Source organism: Rhipicephalus sanguineus, chromosome 7 (genome assembly GCF_013339695.2).
Source record: "Rhipicephalus sanguineus isolate Rsan-2018 chromosome 7, BIME_Rsan_1.4, whole genome shotgun sequence".
In the NCBI taxonomy this organism is placed as follows: domain Eukaryota; kingdom Metazoa; phylum Arthropoda; class Arachnida; order Ixodida; family Ixodidae; genus Rhipicephalus; species Rhipicephalus sanguineus.
The window spans coordinates 125,738,996-125,765,180 of NC_051182.1; the positions used below are offsets into that span (position 1 = coordinate 125,738,996).

The 26,185-nt window shown below is 47.5% G+C and overlaps 1 protein-coding gene across 4 annotated transcripts in view; it reads left to right on the forward strand.

Moving 5' to 3' along the window:
* The window catches only part of LOC119399838 (BAI1-associated protein 3), a 501,956-nt gene that overhangs the window by 250,497 nt on the left and 225,274 nt on the right, over window positions 1-26,185 (forward strand). The window lies entirely within an intron of this gene.

Consider the following 26,185-nt stretch of genomic DNA (forward strand, 5'->3'; position numbering starts at 1 on the left):
ACATCTTAAAGGGAACGGACTGCTTCTCTTGAACGAAGAAAAGTGGGGTTATTCAGGAATTGCTGAATGCGACAGCCTGAACGATATTCAATCATTTTATTCTTTCTGAATATAACTTTATGAACTCGACCCCGCTCTTTCCAGCGTGGCGATATGGGATGGCCTCTGAAATCGAATTGCCCGCGGCCATAACCGCAATGCTCTAGGTGAGGAGGTCAGGTCAGGTTGCAGTTACTTCCATTTCGTTAGGAGATGCGGGCGTTTTTTTTTTTTATAGAGCGCCGGTTGACGTTGTGGTTCTGAGGTAAGTCGACGAATACCCAACTCGACGACTTTGGAACAAAAGTATCAGTGTCAAAGCATCAGAGTATATCAAAGTATCAGTGTCAAAGTATCAGAGTATATCAAAGTATCAGTGTCAAAGCATTAGAGTATATCAAAGTATCAGTGTCAAAGTATCAGAGTATATCAAAGTATCAGTGTCAAAGCATCAGAGTATATCAAAGTATCAGTGTCAAAGCATCAGAGTATATCAAAGTATCAGTGTCAAAGCATTAGAGTATATCAAAGTATCAGTGTCAAAGTATCAGAGTATATCAAAGTATCAGAGTCACAAGGCTTCCTTACGCATTTCCCTAACACGACTGGAAGACGAAAGCCACCTTCTTCTTTTTCTCCTCAATCGATGTACTGACCCCCCCCCCCCCTTTCGCCTCCGAAAGCTTTGTGAACCTAACGGGGTTTTGCACTGCTTCCGGGATCGGAGTTATTGCAAGCTGTCTGCACCTGACCTGATTTCGCACTGCCTCCGAGATCGGCCCACCGTTGAGCAAGCGACTATGTCATGTGATGATGTCATTATACGACGTCACGTCATCTGACGTCATAGTAGCTTAGGGTTAACAGCGCAAAAAAAAAATCACAGCATATCCACGGAGTGAATGATGATGAGTGGGCGAAGCTGCGGAGGTTCATCGGTAAACCGTGAATCTTCCGTGAATTCTGCCCAGTACATCATCACCGACGTGAGATCGGGCGCGTTTATACTAAAGGTTCGATGAGAGTTATGACGACTTGCAGCTCACTTTAATTTTACATGTACGCTGTGAATTTTCATTGTTTAGAAAACCATTGCTTTAGAAAACATCTGGCGTCTTTCGTTAAGCAGCTGGCGTCTTTTCGTTTTGCTTTAGAAACATCTGACGTTCTTTCGTTTTGCTTTTAGAAAACATCTGGCGTCTTTCGTTGGTTTATTTCATCAATCAACGGCGTTTTGAACAAAATTTTTATTGTTTAATCACGCACAGGAGAAATCTCACCAGGCACTACCTTGGAGGTAAACAATGGCTGCTAATGGGAATGAGAGACAGAAGAAGTCGGCTTTTAGCTAACACTTACACTTCTACTTCTACTAACGTTTCCTACTGGAACATGCCAATGGCTGCTAATGGGGAATGAGAGACAGAAGAATTCGGCTTTTTAGTTAACGCGCACGCTGCGAATTTTTTATTGTTCAACAACGCACAGGAAAAATCTCCCACCGGCACCACCTTGGAGGTCAAAGCGTAAGACTGGTTACGCACTACGACTACTACGACTACGACTACGAGGGACGAACGGGTGCCGCCTTAAGGAGCTTCGCCCCTAATAACACACGGCGGACAGGAAAAAGACGAGACAGCGCTTGTCTCGTCTTTTTCCTGTCCGCCGTGTGTTATTTTTGCGCTGTTAACCCTAAGTATGCACAACCAACTGGCCCAGTCAGCCACTTTATTAAGTCATAGTAGCGTTATGATGACGTCACAAATTTTGCCGATCTGTGACGTCATCACGATGTTACATGCTGGCCTCATCACGTGATGATGATTTTTATCATCACTCGTGTTGACGCCGCCGATGCCGACGGTCAATTTTCGCGTTTGATGAGGAATCTGAGGCTCTCACCCTAATAAGAGTATTAAAGTAATTGAGATGTTGTTTAAGGAACGCACGCAGCTCTGAAAAAAAATAATAAAGAAATAAGAGACACTGAGGAGCAATATATTTGTTAAGTCGTTTCCACTACTTCTTAAACTAACAAAGAAAAGAGCATGTATTACTGTTGTGCAAATACTGACTTGCCACGTATATAACTCTCCTTTGGCTCCTACACACTTTGAAAAGAGTGTTAACGTTTCTCTCTAAAAAGAGTCATATACTTTGCAAGTAAGGACTCCCAAAAAAGAGTAAAAGGACTTCTTTTTTTTTTCATAGTATCTCTTTCTCAAGCCTTTGTCTTCTTGTCGCTCTAGCATGCATGCCTTAGTGTTGAACCAACCCGCCAAGCAAGAGATTTTAGGGGAGCATTGCACTCTGACGTTGACGTGTGGGGAGCGTGGCGCTGCCTTTTTTACGTGAGAGGCCTTCGGGAACTTGCTTTTAGAATTCGTTGCGCCCTGGTCACAGTGCGTATTGAATGTTAATCTTGGTTATACGGGTGACGTACTATGTGATAGATGTGGGCTTTTTTTTTTCTTCGTTCAGCGAACTGGGAGCGCAGAAAAAGACACAAAGGACGAAGCGATGAACCACATAAGACGAGCGCTCCTCGTCTTATGTGGTTCCTCGCTTCGTCCTTTGTGTCTTTTTCTGCGCTCCCAGTTCGCTGAACGAAGAAAATGAATTACCAACTGGCCCACCTTTCGATCCTCCCGATAGATGTAAGCCTTAGCGATTAGGCATCCCTTGTCCAGGTAGTCAAGGTTTGCTGCCGCCTCTTTCAGCCATGTCCCCCAATCGTATAGCTGGATTTTCGGGATCTTGCGTCATCAGCAGAGCCCGTTCCCGCTCGTCTTTCGTTTCTCCTGGTTCCTCTACTTTCCAGTCATTGTCACCCGGTGGTGTTGACGGCGGCGGTGTCAGAAAACAAAAATCACCTCGAAACTGAAACGTGCGGCTCTGGTGTTCATCACTGGGTTAATCGCGATGGTCCATTGAAGTGTTTATCAATACTGGTTGTAGAAACCGGTCGCTTTTCTGGGCAATACTGGTCGCGTTTTTAATACAGGTTACGTCTGTCCGGAACTCTTAATTGGTGTTAGCCGCCCGTGTGTTACCTTCCTCATTTTTAGTGGACCAGTGGTGAGTAGCGTAGCTTGCCTAATTTCCCGCTGGCCCACTGAAATTAACAAAAAAAAGCAAATGAATAAATGAATTCATAAATAAATCAACGACTCAATAAGCGAGTAAACAAACCTGCGAGCTTCGCCTATGGCGCTCGCAAATCTATGTGGTAGTTCTCCGAAGGAGCGAATGCTACATTCAGAAATTATAAATAAATGCATAATTATAGAAATAAATGAATGAAACATGTAAATCTGTGTGTTACACAGTTCTCCCTGGTGGTGGTGGTGGTGGTGGTGGTGGGGGTGGGGGTGTGGCCACTGGCAGGGCTATCCTGGCAGACGTGGTCGGCAATTGCTCCGCCTCAGCGACTCTTTCCGCGCAATGTGTCTCACCATGCGTCACTTAAACCTGTCTCTCGCAGCAAACGTAAAAAAGAATAGCAGCCACTTCCTCACGAATCGTCCGCACACCTTCCGGACACACGATATCTTCACAGTATCCGCGGGGAAGCCCTCTTTTCTTCATATTGCTCGATCACCTTCACAGAGTGTAATGGCTCAGGAATTTTTTTTCAGAAAACTTTAGTAAAGAGAGCGAGTTCCGGATGGAATAGCTTTGCGAAAGTTCTGATGGACGCCCCGCAAGAGAAGTTCGGCCCGTCCACGCATCGCATGTTGGATTAGTTTGCAGCCTATCGACGCTGCTGTCGATTCGGGACAGCATTCGCTGGGTTACAGAAGATGGAAAGTCTCCATCGACCTGATTCCTCTCAAGTAGACCGAAGAAAATTTTTTTTTTTGGAATTCCGAGAGATCAATACAAGAAGAGGAAACTAGAGGTTTTACATCTAGCGTAAAAGGTGCTTCTGGCGCCTCTGCGGCGTTTAAAAAGTTAAAACTTTCTGAGGTTTTGGTTTTGAGTGAAGGCTGGGGAGAATAAAAAGGGCTGTGTTGCGCCTGAGAAGTGAAGGTATGAAAAAAACAATCTAGAATGATAATACGAACAAAATACAAGAAAAATGACTGGAAGCACTTACGGGGTAGTTTCTTGCTTTATCTAGAAGTTTTAGAACTGGCTGGGGTGACGGATACGCAGGCCAAAAAAGAAAAGACAAGAAAAGCAGAAACTATTAGTCGATGAAGGAAGTGGCAAGCGTACTGGATGTTCGAGAACGCTTCTGACGTGAGGATGGACGCTTATTGCAAGATCGTTTGAGGGTTGTTCATCAGGAGTTGCACTTCGGTGTAGTTTCCTGCGGCGCTGCTGGTGATAGCTGCGCCAGAACGGCAAACATAATCACCGCTTCCAAGAGGAACGTTTAGATTTACGTCGTCAAAAGAGCTCGAGTGCCCACTATAGGCTTGAGCATGGGGGGGGGGGGGTAGGGAGGGGCGGCCGCCTCCTAATCATCTAAGAAGGGAGCCAAGTTGTCCACATACGTATACTAAGCCTGACCTGTCCCTCCACTGCGTAAAGTTCAGGGTTATGGTCACGCAAATTTTTCGCGGTGATGGCGGCCGAGAACCACTGGTATTGCACTCCAAGAACTGTTTACATCCCATATTTACCAGTGGAGCGTCAGGGACCATGGGCGTAGACCATAGACTTTATTAGCGTATGTAATGGAACCATCAGCATTGTTAGTGGAATAAGTTAATTAGAGAAGCACATTCGAGAAAATGGGCACAAGCAGTATTGACGTTTCGATCGGGGTCCGGCAGAAGCGTCAGTAAATCGCTTAACTACGCGCACCTTCTTCACAGTTTATATTTGCCAGGACCATTATATATATATATATATATATATATATATATATATATATATATATATATATATATATATATATATAGCTTCTTTAGTCTCCCGGCCGCCGCCTTTCTTGACCCTAGCAAAGACACCTAATAAAGTTTCGTCTCGCTGGCTCATGAAATACATACGCCCTACTTTAAAGCTATATCTTAGCAGTTGGAAAGTTCAAGAAAGACGAGTCATAAGATGATGTTAGGCCGAATGCGAAGCCTTGGTTATAGTGATCATGGGTTACGAATATGGCATAGTGGAACTGGAAGAAGAAAAAAGAGAAAATAATCGTGCCGCCGAAGTGAAAAAAGCGACGCCAAAAGAAATGCCCTGTTTGGAGTGAACCGTGACGTGATACAGTGGCCGAATAAAAAAAAAATGTGTGAAGGTAAGAGCGCTCTCTGTGGACAATACTGGCAACAGGTAGATGAAACCATGAGTTTCCGGTAGAGAAATAGGATAAGATTACGCGATGGAAGAACAAGCGCGAATATATAAGAATAAAGGACTCGTTGAAAAATGCATGGGGCCCAAATCCGGCACTGAATGTAAAGAAGTTTCCAGAACTTCCTCCTTACTTATATTCCATCTCTTTGTCGAGGAATACAAGAAATATGCGTTCGAGTAAGAGAAGTCGTACTTTAGTCTTATAGGTGAAACATTCGTAGCAAAACGAGTCATCAGGTAACAACCTAATGTAAGTTTCGTTGCTTCAGCGACACCCTATATGGTAGTAAGAACTCACTCACGAATTAAACCCAGAAACACCTTGTGGCGCACTCTCGGGGGAACAGGGTAAACAAAGGGAAGCTAACGCACCGCACTGCCTCTGGAAACATTGAGGTAACTCGATAATAATGATATCTGGGGTTTACCATCCCAAAAGCACGATATGATTATGAGAGACGCTGTAGTGGAGGGCTCCGGAAATTTCGACCACCTGGGGTAACGTGCGCCTAAATCTAAGCACACGAACCTCGGACATTTTCGCCTCCATCGAAAATGCAGCCGCCGCGGCCGGGATTCGATCCCGGGACCTTCGGGTCAGCAGTCGAGCGCCATAACCACTAGACCACCGTGGCGGGGCACATTGAGGTAACTCGAAGAATTCAGACCTTTTCATTGGCTTTGCATTTACACCCTCTGCGGATTGCTTGCAAGCGCTGTGTACTTGCAAGGTGTATTTGCAAAAGACGCGGAAAGTGTTCTTCGTCTTTTTCATTACACCTGGAGCTGTAAGCCGCGCTCTCCTCAACCACCCTTGTGGTTCCGCTGACGGGAATTTAGGGACTCCGCTGACGGGAATTTAGGGAATATTCGCCGTCGGTGTTGGCGAAAATTACAGGAATGTTCCTGCAATTGCTGTTTTCGTGCGAGCAAGACCGGTCAAAAAGTGTATAAAAAAAAGAAGGAAACACTGTGGCTAGATGAACTTCAGCTAAGATTAGAAGATGCTCTTGAACGATAGAAAGTATTCCAGAAAAACAATAATAACTGCACAAATACAACGCTAAAGCGTTAAGAAAACTTCGAAAGAAGGCCTGCGACAGTCGAAAGTTAAACAAAGCAGCAGGCGACCGATAAAACAACAAAAGCAGCTGCAGCACACGCACGTCACGTCGGCTAAACTGCAGCAGAGGAACTTGGAAAGAATAGAAGCTTTGAGATTCAGTGAAGGGTGAAATTGAGAATGGATGGCAGAAGAAGGACAAGATGGTGGTGGTAAAATTGCCTAAAGAGAAAGCGTGGAAGGCAATAACGTCAGAGAGTTCAGGCAATGACAAGCCTCGGTTGCGACAAGTAAAAAAAAAAGAACGACATTCAGGAGAAACGTACTACTGGCTGAAATAAGTTCACCGCCAAGTCTACGGTGAAAACGACGGCGTAAATGTTTTTTAAGGGGTATGACGCCTATGCCGCAGACAGTTATGACACCTACGGTGAAATAAAGGTTCTGATGCATGTTACATTTTTAACATTTCAATGCGAAAACCGTGCTGCATACATTTTAATGTATTGAGTTATACAATCGTGGGAACGACTTCTTGCAAGACATGAGCAGGCGCAGTGTGAGAGGCACGCATTAAATAATTATCCTGACGTTTTCAATCGATTGCATCGTTCCTCCCCTGTCCCCCTTTCATCGTCTACTCCCCCTCTTTCCCCGAGAGGAATTGAGGAGCCTACGTGCCACAGTACGAAAAATCTAGTATTCGGGGAGTACTTCTGCCACACAACTATAATCGTCAACTACACCGCGAGTACTTAACATGCCTAATCACCTCGATCCCTTCGCGCTATCAGCGTGACATAGCATTCTTGCTAGCAATGGGGCGAGAGCCGGTTCGCAAGACAAGAAACGCGACGAAGCCAGATTGCGATTATGGCTGTGTGGCAGAAATACTCCCCGAATACTCGACTTTTTTCTTAGAGCCTAAGTCCGACAAAAAAGTATGTGCCTTTCTGCACCTTACATCTAAATTATGTGTGCACCTCTGTGCCTTGTGCTACGAAGCTTCACTGGTGATTCACCTTCGAAGAGCGGAATTGCTCTTCGTTTGTATATGCTTGTATATGTATTTGTATATGCTTGTATATGCTTGTGAGTGTTTGTATATGCTTGTGAGTGTGTTGCTTTTAAGCGAATATCTTATTTTTTGTTTTCGTTTTAGAGCAAAGCTGGTTATGGCTAGGTTCTGGCGGTTCGCCTCCGTGGACGAAATTCACGTGGAACAACAAGTTTCTGCACCCCTCGCTCCCTCTCGCCACCACTCATGCCTCTTTCACAAGTGTCGCGATACTCGGCGGCGGCACTTACCACCAATCACTGCGCAATTTTGTCCCGTCACGTAGAGATCGCGTTAGTGCTGTTATCAGCAGTTGCCCTTCGGGCTCGCTATAAGACGGATGCGTGTCGTTCGCTCGGGGGAAGAATAGCGTGAATTGAAGTAGCGCCAACGCGCACAGACGAGCGAATGGGCGCGAAAGCGACGTGAAGTCTGCTGCCACAGAACGTGGAGCCGCTTCCATTTTCACAGTATTGGAAGTTTTTTGTAGCGTTAGCTATACTTGCCTAGCCGAAGCCGATTTCGCGTGGATCCTCATGAGCCGTGCTGCGCATGCGCGAGGATCGGTGGTGTCACACAGCTGGCTCCCCGGAGCCGGCATCTCACGCGCTCTCCGCCACCGCCGCGCGCGACTCGCCGCTGCTGGTCTGCGCGTTCGGGAGGGGTGCCGTCGTAGCCGCGGCAGACACACGCGCGCCGGCGCGCGCGCAGACTCTGCCACAGCCGCGCGCGACTCGCCGCTGCTGGTCTGCGCATTCGAGAGGAGTGACGTCGTAGCCATTGCAGACACACTGGCGCCGGCGCGCGCGCAGCTATTCGCCTTCGCTGTGCAGTCGCCGTCTGATACTGCGCTGGAGCCGCTTGATAGCGCCTCTGACTGGCGTTTGCAGGTGGGTAACGCCATGGAGAAGGAAGCGCAAATGCTGCTCAACGGCGCAGAAGAGCCGAGAAGGTTATCTCATCGGATCCCGAAGTAGTTGCCTGGCAATTAGCGGTTCAGCTTACGAAGAATGAACAGAAGAAGGCTAATAATCCCAGACAATCTGGAAAGCAAGGAATAACCAACTGAACCTTTGCTAACGCTACGTATATCCTGGCATAGCCGAGCTAAGCCACTGCAAATTTTTTAGCGCACTTTTTCCTCAATTTCGGAGTTGGTGTATCGGGAATTTGAAGGTGCGGAGGCAATGAGCTCCAAGTTGAAAGGCGCGTTGGTCGCCTATCGTTGTTGCCATGCTCCTTATAAAAAGGAAGAAGAAAGAACGCTAGAACAAATGTTTTGAGTTTCTATTGAGTTCACTTGTTGAGGGCCTTTAATCATACCTGTAAGGCAATGTCAAATGCCAGCATGAACTATTTCAACCAAGCCTTTATAGAAAGCTTTCTTCTTTTGTTTTGTACCGCCGGCGCCAAGTATTCATATGGTTAAGATACATCCATATGCTGCACTCGTCGGTCTATAACCCAGTGGATAATCGACTGAGAAAGTCAAGGTAATTTATAGTGAGAGTCTCACACTGTGGCTTTTTATGTGTTGTTGCAAAGAAGTCTGGTCCCCGATTGCATAACTTGATGCATTACCAAGCGTGCATTGTAATTTAGAAAAAACTCCCAGGTGGGAGTAAAGTGCTTGTCCCCTAGCGACCGACCGTGGAGAGTTCTTATACCCTGATCCTGCGGAGCTTTTACTACGGATGGCCAGAGTTATCGCGTGGCGCCTCCAGATATTTTTCGCTATTTCTTCACTCCGGCTGGCCGTAGTTCTTGCTTCATTATGTAGGCTTTCGCCTTCAACTGTTTCAGGCAGTGTAAGATGTTACCGAAACTTTCTTACGTGTTTTTCGTTTTGCCTGTCATCCGAAGGAAGTAGTCGATGCCAATGCATCCGGCAACCTCTCCTATAAACCATATACTTAAAAAGATGCCTGATGAAACAACAAGCGCTGCGCATACTCCTTTCTGTCATCAATATCCGACTTTAAGCGTACTTCTAATTCGGCAAAGCTTATAGTTTTCTTGAAGTGCTTTTCTATGCGCTAGAATTTTCATTCCACGGTCATGCATGCGGTGAAATATTTTCTGCTAGCAACTTTCTGCCAGCCGCCTGAGTTGGACATCACTGTTTCGGTCCGCTCCGATTTTCTCTTTTTTAAATATTTTGAGCCTTGCTTTGTGAAGCTGTCACGGGCATTCGTCGCCCGAGCTGTACCATCGGTAACTGTTCGCTTCTGTTTTCCTTCTCAATATTTCATACTTTTTTGTGTATGTTTTGTACTCTTACATATAATCTTGCACGCATAAAATTTCATATGCCCTCACGTGTGTGTTATGGTATGTATGTTATCGACTGCCTTCGCAAACTGAAGTTGTTAGTAAGCACCTGCACCGTCTTAACTCTACTTCTAAGTGTCGTCAAATTTAGTGCTTTTTCTGCTAACCTGATTGGACTTTGCCAGCTATGCCAACTGCAGGTACTACTGCTTCCGTACCAGGGCCTGAATAAATTCGATGAATAGTCAACGTATTTAAGTACGAATTCTATGTATCTTTCTCTTCCTTTAGTCGTCCCCAATACACGTCTGGAACAGCTTGCCCCGCAGTGCTGTTTTCGTGCCGTTTCAGCAATTTTCGCTGCCGTTCTCCAGATATATATCAAAACGTTTATTGAGGGAAAAAAGAAAAGAAAAAAGTGTTTAGGGAGCGGGTGGGTGGGGCCCCTATTCCAGGGCTCCACTGGCTTGAGCGGCCCGCCGCGCCTGGTCGAGGAGTGCTAGTTGCACCACCCGATCCCCGCTGGCGAGCGAAGTCTCCCACTGCTCCCTTCCGGAAATTTTGCCGGCTATTTGCGGCGAGTTAATTTCGGGTGGCCTGTTCTGGCAATCCCACGTTATGTGGGCGAGAGTGGGCCTGCCTCCGCACCACGGACAGCTATCGCTGTACATTGTGGGGTGAATGGCATGTTTCAAAGAAAGGTTCGGATATGTATGTGTTTGTATACGGCGCCAGTCGTAAGAGTCCCGCCCGGATAGATCAGGGTGGGTGGACTGTACTGTCGTCGCTCAAGCCGTTGGTGCTCAAGGATGTCTCGCGGTAAGAAAGGGCTTTCGTCGGAGTGGTCGGCCGCTCGGTTGATAAAAGCACGAGCTGCGCCGTCCGCTCTCTCATTGCCATCGAGTCCTGCGTGACCCGGGCACCAGATGATCGCATGGTCCTGCGTTAGGTCGGGTCCTAATAGGCGAATGGTGCTGTGTGGTAGTCTCCCGGTGAGAAAGAGTCTACATGCGACCTTGGAATCGGTAAGAATAAGTGATGATTGTCCCAGGATATCCTTAGTTTTAATAGCTAGCGCGATTGCTGAAGCTTCTGCGGTATTCGCGGACGCAGCTCGAGTAGTGGCGCATGTCAGAAGCCCTTGACTTGCGGCCGCTCCTACGACTGCAAGGGCGTACTTGTTGGTACCGCATCGGGCGACATCTGTGTACACCGTGTCAGGATTTGCCCCGAATTGCCGCTGTAACTTGCGAGCTCGAGCGCTTCTACGACCTTTGTGGTATTGTGGGCTCATGTTTTTGGGAATAGGGGCTACTAAGATCCTTTCACGTACCTGTTTAGCCATGGACTCCAGTTCTTCTCCCGCATACTGAGGACGAGATGGGTAACCTACACGGCATAGCAATTTTCTTCCAGGAGCGGTTAAGCTAAGCCTTTCGCGTTGAGAAATGAGCACTGCCGCGCGTAGCTCCTCATAATTATTGTGGATACCGAGGGCTTCTAGGCGTTCAGTGGATGTTCCGATAGGTAGGCCGAGAGCCGCTTTGTACGATGTTCGGATCAACGCATCTAGGGCCTTTAGATCTGTCTTATTGGGGTCCTGGAAAGGAAGACTATATGTCATCCGACTGAGGACAAAAGCCTGAACAAGCCGGAGCGTCTCAGCTTCCTTGAAACCTTTTCGGTGATAGGTGACTCTATAAATCATACGGGAGATCTGCTTCACCGTTGTTCGGAGAGTTTTGATTGTGTGGTCCACTCGCTTGTTACTCTGAAGCCAGAGTCCGAGGACTCGCATTTTCTGGACCTCTCTTATCTGGTAGTCTCCTAGAAAGAGGTTGACCGGCTCGTGAGTTCTTCGCTGCCGTTCTCCAGAACTTCCTTCTATATTGGAATGTCAGAAGAATATTTCTAAACTGGGCGCCTGGCAGGCGTTTTCCTAGATTTAATAGCGTCCTAATAAAAATATCTGGGCTTTAACGTCCCAAAACCACGGTATCATTATGAGAGACGCCGTAGTGGAGGGCTGCGGAAATTTCGACCACCCGGGGTACTTTAACGTGCACCTAAATCTAAGTACACGGGCCTCAAACATTTTCGCCTCCATAGAAAATGCAGTCGCCGCGGCCGGGATTCGATCCCGCGACCTTCGGGTCACCATAACGACTAGACCACCGTGGCGGGGCTTAGTAGCATCCTGCCGGCGTGTTAGTGAAAATTTCACCTGCACTACATTTATGCCCTTATAGATGTGTTATGATTGTTATCCTCTCTCCAGTAATAATATAGGGCTGATACAGTGTGTGCAAATAAATAAATAAATAAATAAATAAATAAATAAATAAATAAATAAATAAATAAATAAATTGCTTTTCGACCAAACATGCCATGGTTTTGGCTCACTGTAGTACTTAGGAAAGTTTACTTTGACACCGTATTTCACTATGCCTATTGTCAAGCTATTGAAATAAATCACTGAAAAAAATTTGCCTAGCTAGCGCTAAGCCGCGCGAGGCTGGGTCACGACAGAGCTGGTGGGCACGTTTCAGCATCTCTTGTTAACTATCTGTAGAGAATGCCTGGGCGGTCATTGAGCGCGTGCTGGTTCATGAAGATGATATTTTTTTTTTCTATCTACAACGCACGGCAAACCTCGACCCTAACAGTTCGGCCGCAAAAATTACTATGAGAAACATAATGCTGATCGTGCAAATGTGTAGACATGGGGTATCGATGGTACACCTAACTGCGAGTGACATCACTCCACACATACACACGCGAGTGACGCTGCAAACTCACATTCCAGTGACGTCACCATAGTGCGTATGTACGCCAGATGTACAGACTGTTTCACACGTAGGGGACAAGTCGGAGCGCTTTGCAACGCGCTCCGAGTTTCCCTCTAAGTGAGAAACATGAATAGTATATTCTGACGGCGGGATTTAAACTCGGGACACCTAATGTCGAAGCCGGTTTCTGTAACCACAACGCTGTTTTTGTTCACTGTGATAGCAATCGCATGGACACTGCAGGCGCATTTTCACCGTCGCCGTCGCCGTCGCCGTGAGGCTCCGTATAAAGACCAAAACGATAACATACCATCGCGTGTCGCAGGTTCTGTGTGGGAGGAAAGGCGTGCGAGGGCAGCCGACGATCGCGGCTCAGGCCGGTGATCTTTCGTCGCTCGATAGGCCCATGGAGGAAGGAAGGGGGGGGGGGTCCCGGAGGTGTGGCTGCGTCGCCCCGACAGGAACTGTGTAATTTGATTGGCAGGGCATGGTCGCGCGCACTCTATCTTGCCAGGGTTAAGTAGCCATCCCCATACCTTTGTGTGGACTGTGTTCTCACTGCTTCCTTTGCTTTGAAGCGATAGATATGCGATGACTGTGACGGTCATGGTTAGAATGTCTCTGCTGTAAGCATTTTTTAAAATTTTTCTGCTTCGAATTGCTTTGTTGGGCTAAGTCACGTGTTGCTATAGTGCATCGCTCGGAATGGTGCTCCAGCAAACACGTTAGTCATTTAAAGAAAGGGAAATTATAGAGTCGAACAGCACGCCTCACATTTGCTTTTGCTCTTTCAAGAAAATAGCGCAGCCGTCAAAAACGAAACAGTACGATGATGGCATTGTTAATGCCTGCGCAGTTTGGTAAACTAAACAAAACCGCAGTTCTCTGCGGATTATGCCACGACGGACAAAACAGTCAAGAAAAAAAAACAAAAAAAATCTTGGTCTGCAGAAGCGGTGAAAACTAAACAACCAAGGGAAGAACTGGCGAAGTGAAGGCAAATTATAAAAAAAGGGACCTAGTGCTTACGAAAGAAAAAAAGGAACGAAAGGAAGGATGGACAATCAAGGAAAGAAATGACTAAAGGCGCGATGCCGTGACTTTGTAAGACGGCCAAGGGTCAACTTGGCGAGCAGTCGAGACGAACGACTGGGAAAGGAAGGAGGGACGACGGGACGTTCTTTGCCGTGACCGCCGCGTCGTCTAGAACCCCTGTTTTCTTCATCCCTACTTCTTTTTTTGTTTTCCCTTATTCTGTATTCTCACCCGAGAAAAGCGTTAAGTGATGACACTCCTCTTCTGCCGCACAAAGGCCTCGGAGAACGCCCCTAGCGCGCGCACATACACTGCAGAAAAACAGGGAAAGAAACGAAGGAAAGAAAGGGATCCGGGAAAGCAGATGTCTTTTGGGGAAGAAAAGAAGTGGGAACAGCGAGTTGAACGGGAAAAGGGAAAATCTTATGGGGGAGAGAAAATGGGAAAAGGGACTGAGTTGCAGTGACTGACGATCCCCCGGAGGTCAACAGCTAGGGGCACGGTTAGGGAGGAAGAAAGGAAGGAAAGTGGAGGCGCTCGTGTCACGCTAGCGGGAGTCACACAGCTCTGCTCTTTACTCCCCCTTTCCTTCCTGGTTATCACACCGCAGCTGTTTCTCTTTGTTACTCCCTTTTTATGCCCGGATTTTTGCTCGTTTTTCGGAATGTCTTGAGATGCGAAAGTATACGAGTACTGGATGGGAGAGTGAAAGATGAAAGAAAGAATGACTTTGTCGCCGTCTTGGGAGTGATAGGGTGGCAGAAAGAAGAGGAGGGTAGAATGAGGGGGGGGGGAGCAAAATGAGGGAAATTACGGGAGTTGAGGAACTGGATGATAGGCGGGCGCATTTAGGGGAGACAGAGGTGGTTAGCGTGGAGAGAGGGGGGAACGATTTTCTCCCTCGCAGTGGTCGTGGTGGTGTTCGGGAAACCGCGCCTCTTCTTTAGTAGAGCCGCGGCGTTTTTATCAGGCGCCGAGATATTTGTGAAAGTTGTTTGACTAGGTGGGAGAAAGCGGAGATTCTATCGCGGCTTATCCAGTTAGTTAGTTTGCATTTCGCGCCGGCGATGCTCGAAGAGTAGTGTTGCGTAATATTTGAGCCAAGAAAGTTTGGGCTGTCACCAAGCGAAACATATGATCTGGGGCTGGTAGAGGGAGGCTGCGGGTGAGATGGTTCATCCACGGTAAGGATGAGGCAGGTTTAATACGTGGTTATATTAGCGGACCTGCTTAAGGGGAGAGGGTGAAGGTTAGCGTAGCCATGTATAGTATGGCAAAGGGTGGCAAAGAGAAGTGAAGGTGAGAAGGAGAGAAAGGAGGAGGGTAACAGCACCAGCGTCTCTGTTTCCCCAGTCTTCGTCCCACAAACGCGTAGCTGGCCCGAAAATTGTTGTCCAATTTTCATTCTCGGTTTAGCATAGCCGCCACATTCATTTTTTATCCAACGGTCTCCATATACGATGCCTGTACAGATTGGCCATTCTTACATGCGTCATGAATCATGGGATTGTTCGTTTGATCAACTTCTCAGTGAAAATGGCCTCACGAATGCCGAGACATTCGTTAACTAAGCACGCCATATACACACGTTCGGGATGTTCGTGAGCATTTGTGATGTGTTATAAAAGACCTTTTCATATGTCGTAATGCTACAATTTTTTTCGTTTCTTTTCCGGTTTATTCTCTCCATCAGAGTTAGCTTGTATCTAATCTGTAATTTTACCTATCTACCTTTCCGTTTCTCCGTTTTCCTGAATTGGGTCACGTGACTGATATCTACGTCTTTTTTTTTTAATGTTGTCCTTCTTGTGTATTACACAATAATCAGTTTTAAATGGTATAAAGAAACTACAAAAAAGACGGCAATGATGGTGATGGCAGTAAGTGACAGATATGGAAGCCCAAACAAGTGCAGAAGTTGAGAGGAAGACGGAGGCCTGAAAACATGAAAAAAATCTTTGAACAGGGGATGTCGTTGGAGCCGACGTTTCGACAAGAGGTCTGTTTTCTCGCTCCCCTGACGAAGGCAAGACTTCTTGTCGAAACATGGCTCCAGCGACAACCCCGTATTCAAGTAATTTTCACTTTTCAGATATGAAAGCCATAGAAAACGAGAAGAAAAGTGATTAAAAGAGGAAGATAAGCGCCGCGTCACGGCGGAATACATGACGGACACCTTCATAAGCTACATACAACGTTTCTCCTCCACTAACGCATAGCTCTCTACCATTCCCGTCGTGGTTTCCATGCATGCATTTTACGCTATCAAAGACGTTCATACGATACCCCTTTATAGCTCTGGCGTGCACCATGGAAAGTATGGGTTAATCCGATTCCTCGGAAACCAAACACTGAAAGAAAATGGGAAATCCCATATCCGGGTATTTAGAGCTGCGTGATAGACCCACGGGCTCCGATCAGGTTTCCCGATATTGAACAAGACTCTCCTCCTGAAAGGAACGCGTATTATAGGGATTCGTTCGTTCGCCGCCACACGAGGTCGCCCCGTGCGGCGAAGCGACGCGCGCGCGTCATTCCACGCCCGCCCGCAACGACACTTGTCCGGACTATAAGAAGGCCTCCCTCACTTTCCATCGCCGGCGTGCGCGCGCGATATGGCTTGTCGCTAAGGCAGGTGCAGATGTTTACCAAAAGTGCCCGAGAAAGAAGGAACGCAGACTAAAAAAAAGACGAACGTCGAAAGGAACAAGTGAAGGAGTATCGGAAGCGAGTGTTTAGCCTGAGCAAAGAAAAAGAAGAAGCTGGGAAACTGGGAAGAACAGCGCAAACAGGGAGAAGGGAAGGTGGGGAAAGGGAAAACGTTGGTAGAAGAAAGGGCGTCCGAGGGAGATGCCTTGGAAGATGAGCGCGTGAGCCGCGCAAGGATTGAAGGAACGGTTTTCCAGAGATATAGAAAGGCTGGAGAGGGAGCTCAAATAAGAAAAGAGGGAATTGGTGGAATAGGAAGAGGGAGACGACGGTGCGTAGGGAAGAGAGGAGGCAGCGCGAAGAGAGGAATGCAGGTGGTGGAGGAAAGTGGATGAGGCGAATAAAAGTAGCTACTTCTGCAGCCCTATCAGAGCTTAGTGTCTGTGGGCGAGGGTGTGGTGGTGGAAAACATGGGAAGGAAGGAAGAAACAGCTGGAAAGGCAGGGAGGTTAGCCAGTTCTTAGACCGGCCGGCTACCCTGTGCTGGGGGAAGTGGAAATCATAGAGAATAGAATAGAGGCGTCACAAAAAAAAAACGAAAGAAACAAGCAAAAACGAACACGGGAAATGATATGGAGCTGGGGCAGAAGAAGGACAAGGCACCGTACATAATCTGTTCAAAGAAACGGGAGCGCGAGGTGAAGGAGCTTAGGGAAGGGAGGGGATAGGCCAAAGAAAATACAGGTGATTGGGGAAGGGGATGACGTGAATAAAAGTTAAAGAGCCGAGAGTTTTGGACAAAGGTGCGGTGGTGGAAAACATGGGAACACATAGGGAGCTGGGTGGAAAGGAGGTCAGAACACCGTACCTGCTGTGTGGAAAGAAACGGGAGCGGCGAGTCGAGAGGGCGTAGTGAAGGTGAGGGAGGCCTCGGGGCTGTTTCCCATGGCGACGGGCCGACGCGGCGGCCGCCCCCACGTGGGATGTGGCGGCGGCTTTTTGGGGCAGGAAAACGGGCGCTCCGTCGCCGCCGGGTCCGGTCCCCCGTCGGTTGGGACGAGGAGCGCGCAGCGCTTGCGCTGCGGAGAAAAAGGAAGCCCAAGTGTTCGTGTCGTGTCGCCGGGTTTGGGGGGCGCCGAACCGGACTAGCGGTGCGTAGTAACGCTGGCGTCCGGCCCCGCTCCGCTGAGCGGCTTGCTCGCCAGGCTCCGTGCCTCCCTGGGCGCCGTGAGCGTCGCGCCAACGTCGTCGAACGCCGTGCTGGGAGTGTTGTCGCCGTCGTCGACGTCCTTGGCGTCGACGTCGCCCCTGTCCTCCGCGGCTGCAGCGGCGGCGGCGGCTGCCGCGGCTGCTAACTGTCCTGCGGACGGCGTCGGTGTGCCGGGCCTCGGCAGGCCGTACTCCGAAGCTTACTGGTGAGTCTTGAAGCTGTTGTAAAGTTGGGGATCCCACAGAGGGAACCCACTGAAATTAATGTTGTATGAACAGAGACGGGTTCACCTATGGAAACGTCGGCCAGCCTCTCCAGGGCACTTTGCACCTCTTCACACAACATTTAATTTTCACTGACCAGGTCCTGCGTGACTGCGAAGAGGGTGGAGGGGGATTAGGTCAGAGAGGAGAGGCCGTAGGCCTCCGGTGGAAGTCTTCCCATATCGGACCAGTTGAAGCAGCGTAGTAGTTGTGCCCGACGTTTTGCTGACGCGTAAATGACGACGTAACCTGGAAAGACAGATCGTGAACGTCGAGAGACGTGCGTCTTTCGCGAAAGACAGGACGCACACGTCACTGTATTGCCAAGTACATGGCGTCAGTTATAGGCAAAGTAACAACTAGCCCGAGAATTTGTACTGCTTAATTTGCTGGCGCACTCTGAGTTCAGAGAGGAGGGGGAAAGAGAGAAACCATTGGTGTAGGGAAAGGGGCCCGTAATGAAGGAGAGGTCAATCTCCGCGCTGTTTTGACAGCTGACCCCGCCGCTCGATTTTAACTGGAGAAAGAGGGCTCGTGATGAAAAACAGAAAACACGCGACTAAAACCGGATGGTAGAGAAACGGAATGAAAGGTGTTTACGGGAGCTTCGTTGAAGATTATTGGTGGTAGAGACAGACCTGTGCTTGGTTGCTAGCAAGAGTTCTTCTTTTGCGATTGGCCGTTAGAAGTTTGCTCGCTCGAACTTACACGTACGCGTAGAACACATCTAGAATTTCAGGATACTATTCTATTACTACTACCACCGCTACAACAACAACAACTACTACTACTACTACTACTACTACTACTACTACTACTACTACTACTACTACTACTACTACTACTACTACTACTGCTACTACTACTACTACTACTACTACTACTACTACTACTACTACTACTACTACTACTACTACTACTACTACTATTATTATTATTATTATTCATTCCCCTTCAATATTTCTCGTGTTGTCTTATTTTACTCCTCCCCTTTTGTGTTCATTTCTCTTTGTCTACGCGTTTTTGCTCTTCATATTTCTGAAGACTGTCTGATTTGTATTCTTTATTTTTATTGTCTTATTTTTGCGTGCGCCTGCACAAAGACCTTACGGTTGTTCCTGGGCACGTTAAATAAATGAATGATTGATTGATTGATGGTGATTGATTGATTGATTGATTGATTGATTGATTGATTGATTGATTGATTGATTGATTGATTGATTGATTGATTGTTATTGCTACTAATACTACTGCCAGAAAGGACCCTACGTCACACGAACTGCCGAGTCCTCTCCGGGGAATAACTGAGAAAGAAATATTTTAAAAATGAGAAGCCATGGCAGCTGAAAACTTTCTTTTCTTTATCCTAAGCCACTTTAATCCCAAAAGAAATCTTACGTAAAAGCAGCAACCGTGTTCTTACAAACTCTGCACCTGACCTTCAAGCTGTGTATAAGCTAACGAGGCTGAAGAGGCCGAAGTTAAGAAGAAGTACACCGAGAAAAGAGAGCAAACGGGAAGTTCTATCGGAAGTGACTGAGGAGTTATAGCTCGTTCGAAAGAAAAAAAAGAAGGATTTTTAAAAAGAGACTACTGCGACGCCAAGGTACCGTAGCCAAGACATAGATCTCGCCACATGGCACTTCAACCAAGAGCCTAGCGCTCGTCGAAGATATAAAGCAATTGGTGCCATACGAGCACAAAACGACGGCACCAGTAACGTCAAATGCTGATGTAGATAGTTCTTCATGATGTGAATTGGAACGATGTGGCTTGGACATCGGAAGTTTTTCTGCTCAGTTTGACTTGATTTGATTTATTGATTTCAATCTAAACTCACGCACAGGTACAGAAGTGTAGTATATTGATGTGGATGAGGGACAAAAGGTGCACAACGCGGTTTAAGGAAACCTCACCCACTTTTAGTGCAGTATGGCTGCAGGGTAAAACACACGAGACACCTTGTATAATGTACTGATACAAGAGAAGTCTCCATTACTAATCCTAGTGCAATGGCTTAAAAATATCATTAAGGGACAAGGAAAGTTTGGTACAACATACAGGTGTATTGCAGGATGTTGTCTTTTTCGAGGTGTTTATTAAAGAAACGTGGCCTGTCAAACATTCTTCTCTAAATGAATGGCCTCCACAGTGACTGCACTGCCGGTCTAGGCGGCTCGTTCTTGTTCGAGAGCCTGCGCGTAAAAAAAAGGACGTGAGAATAAGAAAGAAGAGAAGAGGTATTGCTTCGACGCAGAACTGAGAGGGAAGACACGCTCTGCTATTGTAGTGGGAGAGAGTGGGTGAGAGTAGAGGGAACACGAAGCAGGTGTGCCCGGCGGTGTTCGCCAATCTCGATTATTGAGAAAGGCCCCGGCGGCGGCGCAGGACAATCTGGACGCCGCCCGTGGCGGCAAATATTGCGGTCGTCATGACTTTGCGAGCCCCGGACCGGGCACAGCCGTTGCGCGGTCCTTTGCGACTCGGTCGACCTCCCCCCCCCCCCCCCCTACGGCATTTCGCGGGTCGAATCGTTTAGCTCATCAGTTCTCGGATATTCACTTCGCGTGCGAGGTCTTCTGCATTTCTTTTTGCTTTGCGAAAGCGTCATACTTGTCTCTCGAGACAAAGGCGTACAAAGTTTACATTTAAAAGCTTTCATAAGTTCTGCAGAATTACTACTCTTTTTTAACGTGGCCCCCCTTAAAGGACAACACCGGGCGTGCTATGGTGTCTCGCTTATACCTTCAATAACTTGCTTTTGAACATTGTATCACTCACTCACTCACTCACTCACTCACTCACTCACCACTCACTCACTCACTCACTCACTCACTCACTCACTCACTCACACTCACTCACTCACTCACTCACTCACTCACTCACTCAAATTACTACTTTTTTAATGTGGTTGATACTATGATAATAGTTGGGAGCTTTCATAATTTTGTCTTGAAGTTCACATTGATATAATGGATTGCTTGCTTGAGAGAGAGAGAGAGAGAGATAAACATTTTAATGAAGCTGGAGCTTGCTTGATTGACTGGTTGTGTGAATCAGCGAACTAATGGTTGGTTGAGCGATTTATTAATTGGTTGGTTAGTTAGTCTGTTGCTTGAACTGATTGCTTGGTTGATTGAGAGAGTGATCGGTTGATTGATTGAGCGTATCAGATACTGACTTATTTTTCGAGTGACAGAGCGAGCGAAATATAGGTCGATTGAGGGAATCGGTAAGTCATTGGCTGATTGAGTGAGTCAGTGACAGAGAGATGACAAACGTTCAAAAGCAAGTTATTTAAAGTATAAGCGAGGCAGCATAGCGTGCGCATGGTTCTCCCTTAAGGGGGGGGGGGGGCAAGTTTCGACCCCCCTCCCTCCACCACCGTCGGTCGAGTCCGAAAGGAATCAAGCTGTGCGATGGATGGTAAAATAAAAATGAACATATCGCTTGCCTCTTACAAGAGGCTGCCTCTGGTCCCTCGCTTTGCGGGTTTAAAGGCTGGAAGTGAACAGTTCTTGGAATTCACCATCAAGACTGCTCAGCCACCATTATCGTCAAAAGCCTGCGTGGTCACAACCCTGAGCTTTAAACAATGTGGTGGCGTGCGAATCGGCAGGATCGAACAACTCCAGCAGCATAAACACCAAACCACTGACTGGAAGTTTTGTTTCTCTTTTTTTTTGCGCCGGATCCGGGTTCCCCGTCTGATCGCCCGTTGCAAAGGGCAAGACACCAATAATATTCATAATCATCATCTCTATAAGTCCCACTGAGTAAATGCATAGGGCAGACTTGGCGCCCCCCTTAAATTGTTAGGGGGGGGGGGATTTGCCTTTCCTTCCATGCCCACAACTATGGGAGACACGGTTTCCTAATGTATAAATACTTGAGATATTCCACTGAATTCAGACTATTTCGTGCGTAGAGCGTTGATTATGGTTTCGTAAATGCTATAGGAATGATATAACACAGCCTATTAGCCATGAATAGAATTTAGGTAGGCTCATTTACCTCGGTATAAATTTGATCGTGTTGGCTGCTTAAAGTATACAGTCTGTCTGCAGAAGATTAGGAACAACACGCCTTAATCACAGCACAGGTGATAATAAACTCATGCTTCACCAATATATTCGTTGTCTACGTACTTCTGACCGGCGACGTTCGCAGAGTATCTGCATACAATACTCACAACGAGCGAAATTTCAAGAACTGAACGTGCTAACTATGTCATTTTACAGATCCTAATTGTAACACCTCACATGCGTACATACAGAGTTCAACGCGCTTATCTGGAACGCTGTAGCGGGACATACAGGACTGCATTAACGGCGTCTGCCGGTAATGCGTGGTTTGGGAGAGCTCGAATTTGCGCATGCGCTGACACCCAGTGATGCGTGATTAGGTGTGGGACTATCTCAAATCAGGTGTAGTCGGCATACGTCGCCAGCGCAGTCCGCTAATGCGCCGCTACAGCGCTCTACACGAGCGTGTTAAAGCTCTGTACGGTGACTGCCATCGTTGACTTTAAAAACAATTTTTAGATGCGAAGAATCTTATATAGCGGAGTTCAAACCGGTGGTGGCGGTGGTGTGCGGCGTGACCACCCTTACTGTGCATGCGCATACCCTCTCCACACAACTCCTCTCCACTTCCCCTTCCCCCTCTCCACTCCTCCTCTCCATTTCCCCTCTCAACTCCTCCTCTCCACTTCCCCTCTCCCTCCCCCTCTCCAATCTTTCTCTGAAACGCAGGCTAGACATCTAGACATGCCGAAATTCTCTCCTGCGCAACGCCGCGATGAGCACCAGCGCATGCGCGTCCCCTCCCCCTCTCTCTCCTCTCCTACGCTGCCGCCCTCTCGCGTGCCTGTCGACCGCGTTCCCCGCTCGCCCTGTGAGAATTAACGGCCAGGCTAGAGGGAAGACAAGACGCGCGTAGCGTTTCTCTTCGCGTTCCACGACGCGAGGTCGGTAGCATGCCCGACGAACGCCAACGGAACGCGATCGTGCAAGTGCTCCGGCTTCGCATCGCCTCATGGTCCCCTTTAGCGGGAAATGGTGTATTGGTAGGGTGTAGTAATTCTGCATTGTCAAAACCAACCTTCAGCGTTTCCTTCTTAGCGTGCAACGTGTTCGCTGCCCTTTAAGGCTGGTGTGGCAGAGCCATAAAATATTACCAGGTGCCTGTGGGAATTGCGTAGAGGCTTTTATCTGCGAGTTTCGCAAGCTGGCACTTGACGTCAAAGGTCGCAACGTTAAGAATAATAAAAAAGGTAGGAAAAGAAGAAATACGGCAGCCTACTCAATCAGTGGATTGATATTAAATTAGGCATAACTAGTGGATAGGCTAGGTTCGCTGACGTAACCAGTTGCTAGCCAAGTGTAGCCAATATTTCCTATTATTAGGCAACATAGCCAACGCTCTGAATTGCAGTTTATTTATTTATTTATTTATTTATTTATTTATTTATTTATTTATTTATTTATTTATTTATTTATACTGCCGATACCATCTGGGTCATAAATGATGGAACATAGTTTACGATAAAAAGCAACAAATCTGCACAGCTCCGATATCACTTATTGCAATGGCAATTAGCAAAGGAAAGTAGCAATGTTGAAGCAATCTGAGCGACCTACAGCTGCAATGCAGAATAAGTGAGATAGAAAAATATGGAATCCCTTGTGTGCTGTTAATAAGTGCTGTTTTATTACATATTACATAGTTATGGTGTTACAGATATTAGACATAAATGTAATCCAAATCAGTCATAGGAACCAATGGACGTTAGGGACAAATTTTTCGTTCGATATCAGCGTTATCCACCGCGCATCGAAAGACGAATCCACATCGCAGGTGCCTGTATAATGGCGACATTGTGTTTCTACATGCCTGCGTCTCAGTCGGGCTACGCTTTAAACGATGTGCGAACCAGTTCGCCCGATTCGAAGTCTCACTGCCACGTGCTACTTTAATGGTTTGAAGCCGACGTGTGTGTTCGAGGCGAGCGAGTGAGAAATTCGTTTAAGGACGTTCCCACGCGCGCCATCCGCCGACGTGCGTCTAAAAAAAAAGGTGGTTGGAAATGAGGAGACGGTTCGGAAGGCTTCAACGCTGACGTCCATTAGGGTGAGCTGATTACGCGACGCAGAAAAGGGTATACGAGTTGATGAGATAACGAGTTTAGCGAGGAAGGGGGTTGGGGGGGGGGGGGTCGGCATTGACCCGCGGGACTTCGACGAAGGACGCGGAACGGAGGGCCTTGCGGAGAGCGTGTCGCTGCGGGAGTTTGTACCGTATGACATAGCAAGGATTTCGGGAAAAAGGCCTTATTGGGAGCGCACGTGGCTGACCTGAAGAAGGTAAAGTCTTTTAGATGTGAAGCATCTTATGGCGGAGTTCAATTCGGTGGTGGTGGTGGTGTGCGGCGTGACCACCCTTACTGCGCATGCGCAAACCCTCTCCACTGCCCCTCTCCACTCCCCTCTCCACATCACCTCTCCCCTTCCCTCTCTACATCCCCTCTCCCTCCCCTCCCCCTTTCCCCCTATCCCCTCCCCCTCTCCACATCACCTCTCCCATCCCTTCCCTTCCTTTCACCTCCCCCTCTCCACTTCCACTCTCCCCTTTCCCCCTCACCGCTCCACCTCTAGAACGCGGGCTCTACATGCCGAAACACTGCTTCGCATCGCCTCATGGTCCCCTTTAGCGGGAGATGGTGTGATTTTTTATGGTGGGCTCAAATCTATACTGTCTCGCTTATAACACTTTGCAAAACGGAGTCGGCATTTGGAGACGCGACTGATCTTTGGAATTTCTGGGCGATATCGCCAAGGAAGATACCAGGAACACTGAATGCTGCAAGGTAGATTTCGCTATCAGTGCGCGCGCATAGCTTCTTACTATTCAAGATAACGTTTGTTTATGTTTGCGCTCAATTGCACCCGATTGTTCGTGATTACATGATTTGGCGAATGACTATACAAAAAGATAGCCGCCACAAGTAAAGCGGTTCTTGTTCTGGCAGCTTCCACCTGGCATGTGTCTCGGATGCTACGCGCTCTACGCCCCGACACGATGTAGCACTTAGCTAATGATAAATTGAACTTTAGAAGACTAGAAGTCTGGCCGAGTTGGTCATGCGTACTTGGTGAAAAGAAGCGCAATATACGGGACAGAAAGGTGATACAGCCAGGGCTGCGCGCGCTCGTCCCCACAGTCTCGTCTTTATGTCCCGTTTATTGCAGTTTAATTTTACCAAGGAACATGCAATGAACATGCCGATGCATCTGCTCGATGGGCACACGAAGACGGCGTACAAGATGCCATCCCACTATCAAGAACAGATGGTGCAATGAAAATTCGCAAGCTTGTGAAAAGAAGACACGAAATCCTTTTGGAACACCAAGTTTACAGCGCACGCGACTGTATACAGTCTGGACCCGTCTCGTCCACTCGACCTCCGTCCGGACACTCTCGGATCAAGACAATGCCTTCGTGTCGTTCTCACCAAATCTCTTGCTTTCCGAAACGGCATGGAAGAGCAGCGCTGCTTGGAGCCACTACAGCAGTGAAGAAACGATAGACCGCGTTCTTTGTCCGCTGTCCTCGCTACAGCGCGCACAGACTGACGACACACCCCTGTCGAAACAGTCAGTGCTAGAATGCCGACCCGATCTGTCTTCACACCAGAAATCAATTAAGGCCTTACTGAAGTTTTTGCGTGGCAGTGACCTAATCAACAGGCTTTAGTGCTCCCGCTCTAGAGCTTCCTTTTTTCGTCTTTTTTTTTTTCGCGCGCCGGCTCTTCACTCCAGTTTCCTTTCCATGTTTCTTTCCCTGTCCCCCTCCCCTTAGTTTAGGGTAGCAAACCGGATGCTACAATTCTCGTTGACCTCCCTGCCTTTCTCTCATTTATTATCTCTATCTCTCTCTCTCTCAACCACGAGAGCTTCATGGCATATGCATCATGTCATTTGTTTCATTCATGTCGTGATACATATGACAATACTGTATTCAATATTCATGTTGTGACCTGCCATTTATATCAGTCGTACACGCGTGCATGTGACGCATGTTTTCGTATATAACCAGGTAGTTAAATGACCACCACGACATGACGATGTCATGGATGCGATGATGTTCATATCGTGGCCTGTCGTTTGTTCCGCCATGCACTCACGTCCTGCGTTAACTGTTTTGGCATATACGTAGTGTTTGCGACCAGGAGAGCATCAAGACGCAGGAGACAGACAGACAGACAGACAGACAGACAGACAGACAGACAGACAACAGACAGACAGACAGACAGACAGACAGACAGACAGACAGACAGACAGACAGACAGACAGACAGACAGATAGATAGATAGATAGATAGATAGATAGATAGATAGATAGATAGATAGATAGATAGATAGATAGATAGATAGATAGATAGATAGATAGATAGATAGATAGATAGATAGATAGATAGATAGATAGATAGATAGAT